We start from the raw sequence: 10,102 nt of genomic DNA, 5'->3' as shown, positions 1-10,102 counted from the left end.
GAAGCAAATGCTCGGCACAGTTCACTTTTTAGACTGCCTGCTCGACTGACGAGCCCGCCTGCCGCTGACGTTACGGCCCTGAAAAACTCGGGTATATTTGAGTCACCGTTTTCGCATCTTTTAGATGCGGAGCATATCTTGCTCGGGTCTATGTCCCGCGGCGTCGTAGTCCGCACTCACACTACGCATGCGCAACTCTCCTCCTTCCCTCTCTTCAACAGCTGCGCGTTACTCTCTCCGCTCTCTCTCTCTACCAGTTGCGTGCACTTCGCGCGCGTTCGCTTCTACTCACACCGCGCGCGCATGCGCAACTCTCCTCCTCTAGTCTCCTCTCCTTCAAGTGTGGATATAAGCAGCGGTAGCGCGCTGCGCGCGTTCAGTTCACCCACTGTTGACTCCACTCCGTTCTTCCGATGAAGTGTGATGGAAGCAACAGTCCCGTCAGTTAGTGGGTTGGCGCAAGCAAGCCTCAGCGCCACCCCACAAACTAACAGCAACGTTAAGTCCAGTATTCCTCTGCTCCTACAGGGTGCAGCCATAAGGATCAACACATCGGCATGCATTGCAAAATTTCAAACTCTTGCATACCCGCAATTGGGACGCGAACATAGTCTCTCAAGATGTATGTCTGTTTTTTTTTCAAAGCTCAAGTCACAGATGGTAATATATTAAAATTAAAGCACAAACGACGGCTGTGCATTTCCTATGGCCTATACCAGATGTTTGTTGTCTGCACATCGGTTTGTGAGCTTTCCCGCAGGTGGTCATTATTCATCATATATTGTTAAAAGTATTAATTAACGCGATTATCTCGCACATCGCCAGCCTCTACTATTGGCTCTTAGTGTTTTTGCGTATTGCGAGCCATGCGGGAGCGAACTCGTAAACCAGTGTGCAGACGACGAACAGGCTTTTATAGGACAAGAGAAATACACGGCCCCTGGTTTCACTTTATTTCTAACATTTCACATCCTCCGAGTTGGGCTCTGAAAACAAGACATAAAACTTCTTGCTAAACTACGTTTCCGTGCCCAATTTCTCGCATGCATGCTTGGAATTCGAATTTTGTAAGGCGTGCCAAATGTGTCGGTCCTTACTGCCCCACCCTGTACATACACCCTCTCCCATTGCCTTGCTTCCCGCTGTCGTTCTTTTCGAAGGGCAACGTCTCGCACGACCAACGTAGTCAGTACCCGTCTTTGGGCATATTTAGCCTTTTTCGACGATTCTCTTTTAAGCAATGGTAGTATGCAGCATGAATATCAATAAAAACCAATACAATGCCACCACGTTTTGACGGACGGATGCTATGTTGGTCTGCACTTTGTTTCAAGTTCACAGGCAACCTCTCAGACTGTGCTTGTTACTTGAAAAGGGTTCATTACTACAGTGGAATCTCGTTAATTTAAACCCTCTTAATTCAAACTCATGGATAATTCAAACTAACATGCAGGTCCCGTCCTATCAGTTATAAGGGAGGAAACTCCCGGTAGTTCAAACTTTGCATTATTCAAAGAAATTTTTGGTCCCCTTCGGGTTCTATTAATGGGGATTCCACTGTACTTCCTCCTAGCGCTTGGGCTAGATGCTCCCAAAGAGAACTTCGGGAAAAGATAAACGTTGGGAAGGGAGCTCAGTGTTCGAGAAGACGAACGACTCACCCGTTTGCTCAAGCAGACGACGGGCCAGAGCGAGCATCCGAGGGTACAGCGACAACAGAGGCAGCCGCAGAAAAGCCACTTGACGTTCACGGGTAGAGTCTTGGGCAGGACGCTGTTGATGCGCACAATGTTAGCTTTGAATTCTTCTATAGCCACCTGCGGTAATTTTGCAGCTGGTTAAATTACAGCTACCACAGCACGCCACCTCGCACGAGAAACAACTTTCGCCCTACGTGTAAACGAGGTTGGCGCCATTTCCCATCGACTACGGTGGATGAAAAGTATCGGTCCGGCAACGATATCTGCTCATAGTGCCCATTTGTTTCGCCTGCTCAGTCAGAGCCACTTGCTTGCCTCGTATACTGCCCAGCATTTTTTTTAATGTACAGTCGGGGACAAAAGTCTCCAGGACACGCGAGCTGCGACTGGAACGCATTGCTCTGCCATCTGCCGGTGGGTCGCCTGGTTTCGAGATCACAGAAAAGCGCATGCCCGTCCTACTGTGCCCGCCAACGTGTGCGCTTTCCCGCTCTTCTGCGGCGCGGCGCCTAACTCGGAATCGGGCGCGTGGTACCGCCTCGGAGATAGCGCTAACTGACATGGCACCTATCAAGCAAGAAGTCACGGCATCTCAACTGAGCGATAAGCTCAACTGGTTATAAAGCAAGGTGCGCTGACACGGCGAAATGCGGCGAAATGCGCCAGGCGGTATCTCGAGTTTCGGAATGTGTAGCAGACGCTCGTCAGACGCCAGCGCTATCTCCGAGGCGGTACCACGCGCCCGATTCCGATTTAGGCGCTGTGCCGCAGAAGAGCGGGAAAACAGACATGTTTGCAGGCAGAGTAGGACGCGCATGCGCTTCTGTGTGATCTCGAAACCAGGCCACCCGCCGGCAGATGGCAGAGCGATGCGTTTCAGCCGCAGCTCGCACGTCCTGGAGACTTTTGTCCCCGACTGTACATTCCTAAAACTCGTTACACACTTCACGAATGCAAGCCTCTATACTCGTGGACTACTTCCTGTGGCATTTCAGTGAAGAGCGCTCGTGCACGGCTCTGATGTTCGAGTGCCCATGGGCCGACAACTTTGACCGCCTAGCCACAGCAAGGTGTCCTTGAGTATATACTCTGTTGCAGGTTAAGAAAAGGAAGACAAGCTTTGCCCAAAAAGCCGTCCAATCTTTCTACTTTAGCAGAGTGAATGCCAAAGAGGAGATGAGTTCCCTTGCCTGCTCTCCAGTGTTTGATCTGCTAAAATCGAAAGAATGTAGGGCTTTGCAGGCAGAGCTTGTTTCAGTTTTCTTAACATGCAATAGAGTGTACACCTAGTGGTCGGTTTGCCTTGCTGCATGCCCGACCCAGAGAAATAACACGGAGCAAAACGGTTTCAACAACAAGAAACTACATTTAATTGGACGTGGACGGAACGAGGAAGAATACTAACAGAAAACCAACGAGCACTGGTGGTGCTTCAGTCCAGCCAGCGACTCGCTGACGGTCATCACAGTCCCTGGGAGCAGTGAGGCCGCGGCACAAATTCCATCGGTACGTCGAATCTAGCCGGCGCCCAACATCATGGAACCGCGCATGACTACTTCACTGCTTCATGTTCCCATTGCCGTGCTATAGGATTCTGGGGCCGCCATATCCCTTATAGGTGATTTCTCTGCAAAGCATAGGAGACAAGCCTCCAGGAATGCAAAAACCCGTTTGCAGCTAGCTTCTGGCACAGCGATAACAGCTGCAGGAGCAGTGAGGCTGCGGACTCAGTTTAATGGAAAGGAGCGGCGTCAGCGATTTCTTTATCTGCCAGGATACGCGGCACCCGTGATCGTGGGCCGAGATTTCGTTACAAGCAACAGCATGACACTCGTCTTTTCTAGAGGCGGATACCGGTCGGGACAGCAACCGGAACTGACTATGTGTTATTCCTCCGGGTCGGGCATGCAGCAGGGCAATCCGGACACACCTTTTCCAAAAAAACGCTCCGAGGCTGCCACCATGCTGCTGATGATGAAAGCGTCTGGTGCGACTCTCGCATGCCCTATCAGTTTTTCTGCCACTCTCCTGCATTGTTGAAACCTGCTCAGTGAGATCGTCACCTATGTTTGGCGGTTTCGCATAGAAAGATTTCCAGCCTCTCTTGGAAGTTTCTGCTTTATTTTCCTCGAGCATGCTGCATGCCCTTTTTTTTGTTGTCTTCCCCCGTGAGAAATGACGCTGGTAAGTGCACACCATTTGAGCGGTTCTGCTCGACATTCACAAGAAACAAAGCAAGGAAAGTACATCGAACGGGCCACGACACAATTCTGCAAACAAAGAGAACTGTTCTTTTAAGTCCCAGAGATAATCTGCGTAGAGGTTTATCTTGAGGACTGGAGTGAACAGTTGTCTCTCTGCTTGGTGCTGGTATTGTAAAAAAAAAAGTTTCCCTAAAACCAGGTCTTCTTGGATTACGGCCGATTGTAGAGGCGCGACTTTCGTCGACACTGCTGTGCCGCGTTATTTGATATCTTTCTCGGATAAATCCTTTTCGAATAATGGTGTACCTTGTGGTATGCGCAATATATTGTTTGAATGTTGACGCTTGCTAAGTTTGATGTCAGAGTCGTGCCGTGTAGATTGGTATCACATCATTTGTGCTCGTCAAATATGCGTGCCTTTCGGCCTCCTTCTGTTGTCAATGATTTTCGACAGCTTTGTCGACTGACACTGCCGAGCAGGCGGTGCCAGCAAAACTTGTCGTAAACAAAACAAACATGCCAGCCACATTTGTTTAGTCGTGCACGTACCCAACAAGAATACAGGGTGAAACAAGGAGACGGCAGGCTTTTTAAATCGACCGCAAAATTCGGTGTCTAAACCTATCACGCTACGACTTTGTGCAGCGTTGCCCACAGATGGTGCATATTTTTCGTAAAATTTGCGAAGAGCGAGCTTACCTGAGGGAAAAGTAAAGAAAGAAAAAGGCTTAGCTCCTATGGAAACGCAGCGACGCCACCGGTCTTCAAACAACACGGCGCCGTTTCGCACGGGAGACAAGAAATGGCGCAAGCGGTCGCGACGCCAACTGCCGCCAACGAACGAGCAGACGACGCCGAGAGCCGGCGTTTTTAGCAGACAAGAAACTGCAGTTGCTTGTTGTTACCGCGCCTATTTTTGTTTCCGCGACTGTCGCCGTTTGCGGAACGCGCGCCGCTTTTGGGTCGAAATGATCGTCTGCTAAAAACGCCGGCTCTTGACACGCTCGGCACCGTATGCTCCTTCACTGGCGGCGTTCGTTGCGCCATCTCTTGTGTCCCGTGCGAAACGGCGCCATGTTGTTTGAAGACCGGTGGCGTCGCTGTGCTTCCATAGGAGCTAAGCCTTTCTCTTTCTTTACTTTTTCCTCAGGTAAGGTCGCTCTTTGGAAATTTTACGAACAAAATACACCATCTGTGGGCTACGCTGCACAAAGTCGTAGCGCGATAGGTTAAGAAACCGAATTTTGCGGTCGATTTAAAGAGCCTGCCGTCTCCTTGTTTCACCCTGTAGTAACCAGTTTCCTTTTTGTTTTAAATGCGGCAGGATGCTTCTTCAATGTCTTTGGGAAAGTACATACAGCATTAAATGCAAAACAAAACAGCGGGAAAAGGCGAGAGTTGAGCTGCCAGCTGTGTCTGAAGTTGCACCTACGCAGCCTGCACCTATCGAGGTCAACGGTCCACTCAGATAGGATTAGCGGGGACGGCGGTAAAAGACTACCGCCAAATGCACTGAACAGGCTCACTGGGCTTGTTAAAGATTGTTTTCGTAGACAGGAACAATTATTTCTTAGTGATAGTAGGCAGTTATTAATAATTAAAACTAAGGTTATGAAAAACTGGTGCAAGCCTCTTACGAGGTCGCATTCATAGACAATACAGAATGATTGTTTGCACACAGGAGCTTCTGCAGGCCAGTAACATGTATCGCAGCCTATAATCAAGTTGGTTTGGCCATAAATGGACCAAAGTATGTTAGCGAGACAAACCAATTTTACGACAATTGTGCTAGCAAAATTTCGTGACCCCACATTGTGCGTCACCATATCACAGCCAGATTTGTGCTGAAATCTTAACCGTTGTTTCTTAAGACTAGCATATCTCTACAAGAGCGTCTCTCAAGATAACCACAGCGATTAAGGGTTGTCAGTGAATGGGTTAGGATTTCGAAGAGGGTATTTACCTTAGCAGATAGCGTTAATGGGAATTCCGTGTCGAAATTATTGCTCAGTTCAAACCTGCAATCACAAGAAAGCCACATTTCTAAACAAACTGCCTCCTCTTCAAAGATGTCCACTGGACACTGGGAACGGTCCTATGCCCACGCGTGGACCACATAACACGTTGAAGAGAATGAAGATGTGATTGTTGTAAAATGACAAGAGACCAGTCAAAGGAATTGTGTACACCCCTCCCCGCTTGGGTATAGAAATATATTGTAAATTATATAAATAATTGAGCGAGGCACGGCTGCGCATTTAAAAGATACCGTGGTTCTTATCGAGGGTTTTAAAAGCGCAGCGATACGGGGGAACGATCAACACTAGAAAACATACATAGGGGCACTTGGAAGTTGTCAGCTCAATCATGTCTTTTTTTAAACAGAAGGTACAACTTTGAACACACAAATTGAATTGCTGTAGTTCTGGTCACTGCTGCAGTGTGTTTTGACTGTGTCCCGTACCACGGCATCCTGTTACTCCGGGATTAGAGTCAATGAAGAAGCTTATTTTGTGGATCAAGGTGTCTAGCAAATTATTATTTCGAAATTCCTTGTCAATTTCAGGTGAAATTTCCTAACCACTGTAGAAGTGGTTAAATATATAAGGCCATTACAACACAAGGCATTGAGCACTGAGCACTGCTAGAATCATTGTGCACGGGCTTAATCCAACTTGCATATTCCGAAATATTAGGGTTCGGCTAATCAGGATTAAATGAACACTTTCTTGCTGCCATCATTGTCAGTAAAGAGGCCACTTTCGGAGGCACGTTGAGAACACAAAGCTCAACTACACACGTCAATAACCGAATGGCAGCATGGCCACCAGATGCACACTTTCGGATACTTTCGTTGTAAAGCTTGGGTTGGGGTCTGCGGCTTTACCCCATTTGTTAGTAACTCTAGTAGCGCTAGCTGGGTCTAGTCTAGTGTCGCGCCCTCAATCCAATCCAATGCTTGGGAAACAAATCCTCATTCGGACATCAATACAAAGACCGCACACCAGCTCGGGTCAGCCACGAAGGTCACCGAAAGGAGCCCCCATGCAGCCGTGAGTCAGACCCACACCGGGAGACGCGAGATTTTCAAACTGGCCCGTCTTTCTTTCTGCCCGTGAGCGCAAGAAGCGAGCCGACCGTTTTTTTTAAACATGGCGAGGCGTCAAGCACACGTTGCATCCGTTGTCGACGCCGACGACGAAAACTCCAGACCCTTGGGGGCTGCCCCTTCCAAGAGGTCCGAGAACCCCGACAGCAACATGCATACCCATGCTTTGACCAAGAGGCCGGCGCTGACCAATTTGCAGCCCAATTTGGTGGTGGGCGGTGGCAAGCAGGCCGGGCCCACGAAGCGGGATTTGGTTCGACAGGTGCGTTTTTTCATGCCTTGCCGCTTTGTTCCAGTCGTTGACACCCCCTTTTTTTATTGGTTTCCGGAGAACCTTCCTCCTTTCTTTTAGGTTTTATGTTGTCCTTGTTCATAGATCTTCCCGTGGATGAATGTGCCTGTTCATCACGTTGTCTTGAACCATTTGTTCGTCGCTTCTCTGTTGTTCGCGAGATTTTGGGGGCGTCTTGGACCTGGGATCTTTGTTGTGAAAGCTTCGGTTTGCTGTAATTGTGTTTGTGTTTTTCACGGTAACTCTGGATTATCTTCGCGACATTTATTAAACCTCCTCGTTTCGCTAGTTTGGTTGTGTGCCTTACGTGCGTTTTCGAAAAGAGGATTTCGTAGATTTTTCTTTCTTACCGAGTAAATTTGTTAGCAATTATGATACTCTGTGTACTGGATAAAAATATCTCGGGTAGTCCTGATTGCTGCAGGGGTGAACATGCTAGGTCGACGCAGCAAGTGTGCTTTCATATCCAGCCTGGATCGGCTTTTCCGAGCGTTAGTGCTCGACGCCAGAATCTCAGCACTTTATTGTGAGAATATGTATTTTAAAAGCTATGGGAATTGGCAAGCACAGTGCTAATCACACTTGTCTATAACGCGCGAGCGTGCAGCTTTCCCGGGGGAGCGCTAGACTGCTGGCATTCGCGGAAGCTAAGCTGGTCACGTTGCGCAACGTGGAACGGCCCGCTCGAGGGGTATCCTCCCCACTCTATCTCTTGATAAGCGATAAAAGTAAAGTGCTTTATGGTATGTTTTTTCTTTTTTTTTTTTTTTTTTGATTACGACGTTGTTGATATGCCTTCATGCTTCAGTTTGTTTATTGTTCGAGCAATGATGTATGTAAAAAGCGTGCGAGCATTCTTCCGCGTTCGCCTCCAGCTGATAGAGTGGGCAGAACACCCCTCGAGCGGGCCGTTCCATGTTGCGCCGCGTGACTAGCTTAGTTTACGCGAATGCCACCATTCTAGCGCTCCCCGGAGAAAGCCGCACTCTCGCGCGTCATAGACAAGTGTGATTAGCACTGTACATGCATCATTTCGAAGCCGGTAGTGTTTGGTGCGAACTGCCTTTCCATTGTGCTAACACTTCCATGCTCGTTTGTGTAAAATCATACCTGTTCCCTTTTTTTTAGATGTTTTTTGGCAATGCAAAATTTGAACAATCGTCAGCTTTCCGGTCAATTTGATTTTCGCTGATATCCGTGACAGTAACATTGGAATGGGTGGTTTTCTATGTCGACCGTTTCTTAAACTTTGTCTTTTTTTTCTGATTTAAGACGTACATACAACCGCTCACGCAGCTTCTCAAACAGTTTGTTTATCTATCGACATTGCCCAGTTTGTGAGGTAAAGAAGCTTGCAGTTCACCTGGCCTCTTTCTTTTTGAATTCTGGTACATATGCGACGTTGTGCTCTCGATTAAAGGGAGTAACGGAGTTTCTCCCTTGGCAAGAAACTGAGAGCTTGAAGACTTAAGTTTTCTGCCCCTAGTACCCTCCCCCCCCTTTCTTTCTATTGTTATGTGACCTTTTTAACCTAATGCTACAGAAGACTGCTTGTGAGTAAGTAGTATGATTACATCAACTAGAAATAGAGTAGTTTCCTCAATGTCAAAATGATGCCACTTCTGGCTTGGTTAGAGTTCTCATGTGCCAAACACAAACAGTAAAGAAAAGACTAGTTAGCAAATGTAGCTGGTGCAGTTGAGAGCCACTGAATTTGGCAAAAGTACTGTATACCGTGTTGTCGGATTCAGCTGGAAAAATTTAGCTTTAGATTTCTTTAGGTAAGAAATCTTATAGGCAGTCATTGGCCACCATCCTCAAGAAGCACTAAATGGCGTTTCTGAGATTGTCTGTTCTTGGTGATAACTCCTTCTACGAGAACTTAGTATTCCAGCAATTGGGAAATTATGCTTGTGCGACGTCTATTTCCCTGCTGAAAATGTGATCTAAGTTTGTGCCACGCCCCTTTCTGAGCGGCAAAATCTGGAGCACAGAATTCAGCGGAGTTGCTGGTGGAGCCTTTGCTTGCGACTGGCTGGCGCCTCTGCTGAATTATGTGCTCCAGATTGTTCTGTTCAGAAAGACGAGTGGCACGAACTTCGATAACATTTTTAGTAGGGAAATGGACTTTGCACGAGCATAATTTTTCGATTTCTGGGATGCTAAGTTTTCGTAGGAGTTATCACCAAGAACAGACAATCTCAGAAACGTCTCTAGTGCACCTTTAAATCGGGTGGGGAAAGGGGGGTTATGAAAAATATTTCCCCACTCTAAACAACCTGCGATTTGAAACTTTTCATAAGGTGCATGTGGGCTTTTGAGTGTTAAATGAATGAAAAGGTTCGCTGGGGCTACTGTTGAGTGGTCTACAGTCCGTGGGAGGTTGGGTCTTTGTTCTCTGACGAAGTTTGCCTACTCCACTATCATGGCGATATGCGGGCATTTGGAAGCCACCGATGGTAATGAGATGCACGTGTGTCGCTGCTCTTGAAACATGGTCGCTCTCGCGATGCCCATGCTGAGGGTCTAAACCCGATGGCTGCTCCCTAAGAGCAGCCAACAAAGAGGATAGAAGGGTAGGAGAGGGCATGACGTCAGCCGCCTGCACAAGCCATGCTCCCTTGACGCCTCTTTCTCACTTTCCTCCTTACTCTCCTCACTTCTCAGCCTAACATGACCACGTGACCATAGCTAGCCTTCTTCTAGCCTTCGATTTGATAAAACTTACTGGACGGAGCGCGCACAAGCCTGCAAGGAATCCTTCTACAATCAACCATCCATCTCTCACGTGATATGC

Source organism: Ixodes scapularis, unplaced genomic scaffold (genome assembly GCF_016920785.2).
Source record: "Ixodes scapularis isolate PalLabHiFi unplaced genomic scaffold, ASM1692078v2 PGA_scaffold13__105_contigs__length_92229423, whole genome shotgun sequence".
Classification (NCBI taxonomy): Eukaryota; Metazoa; Arthropoda; class Arachnida; order Ixodida; family Ixodidae; genus Ixodes; species Ixodes scapularis.
Note: the sequence above shows the minus strand (reverse complement) of the source record.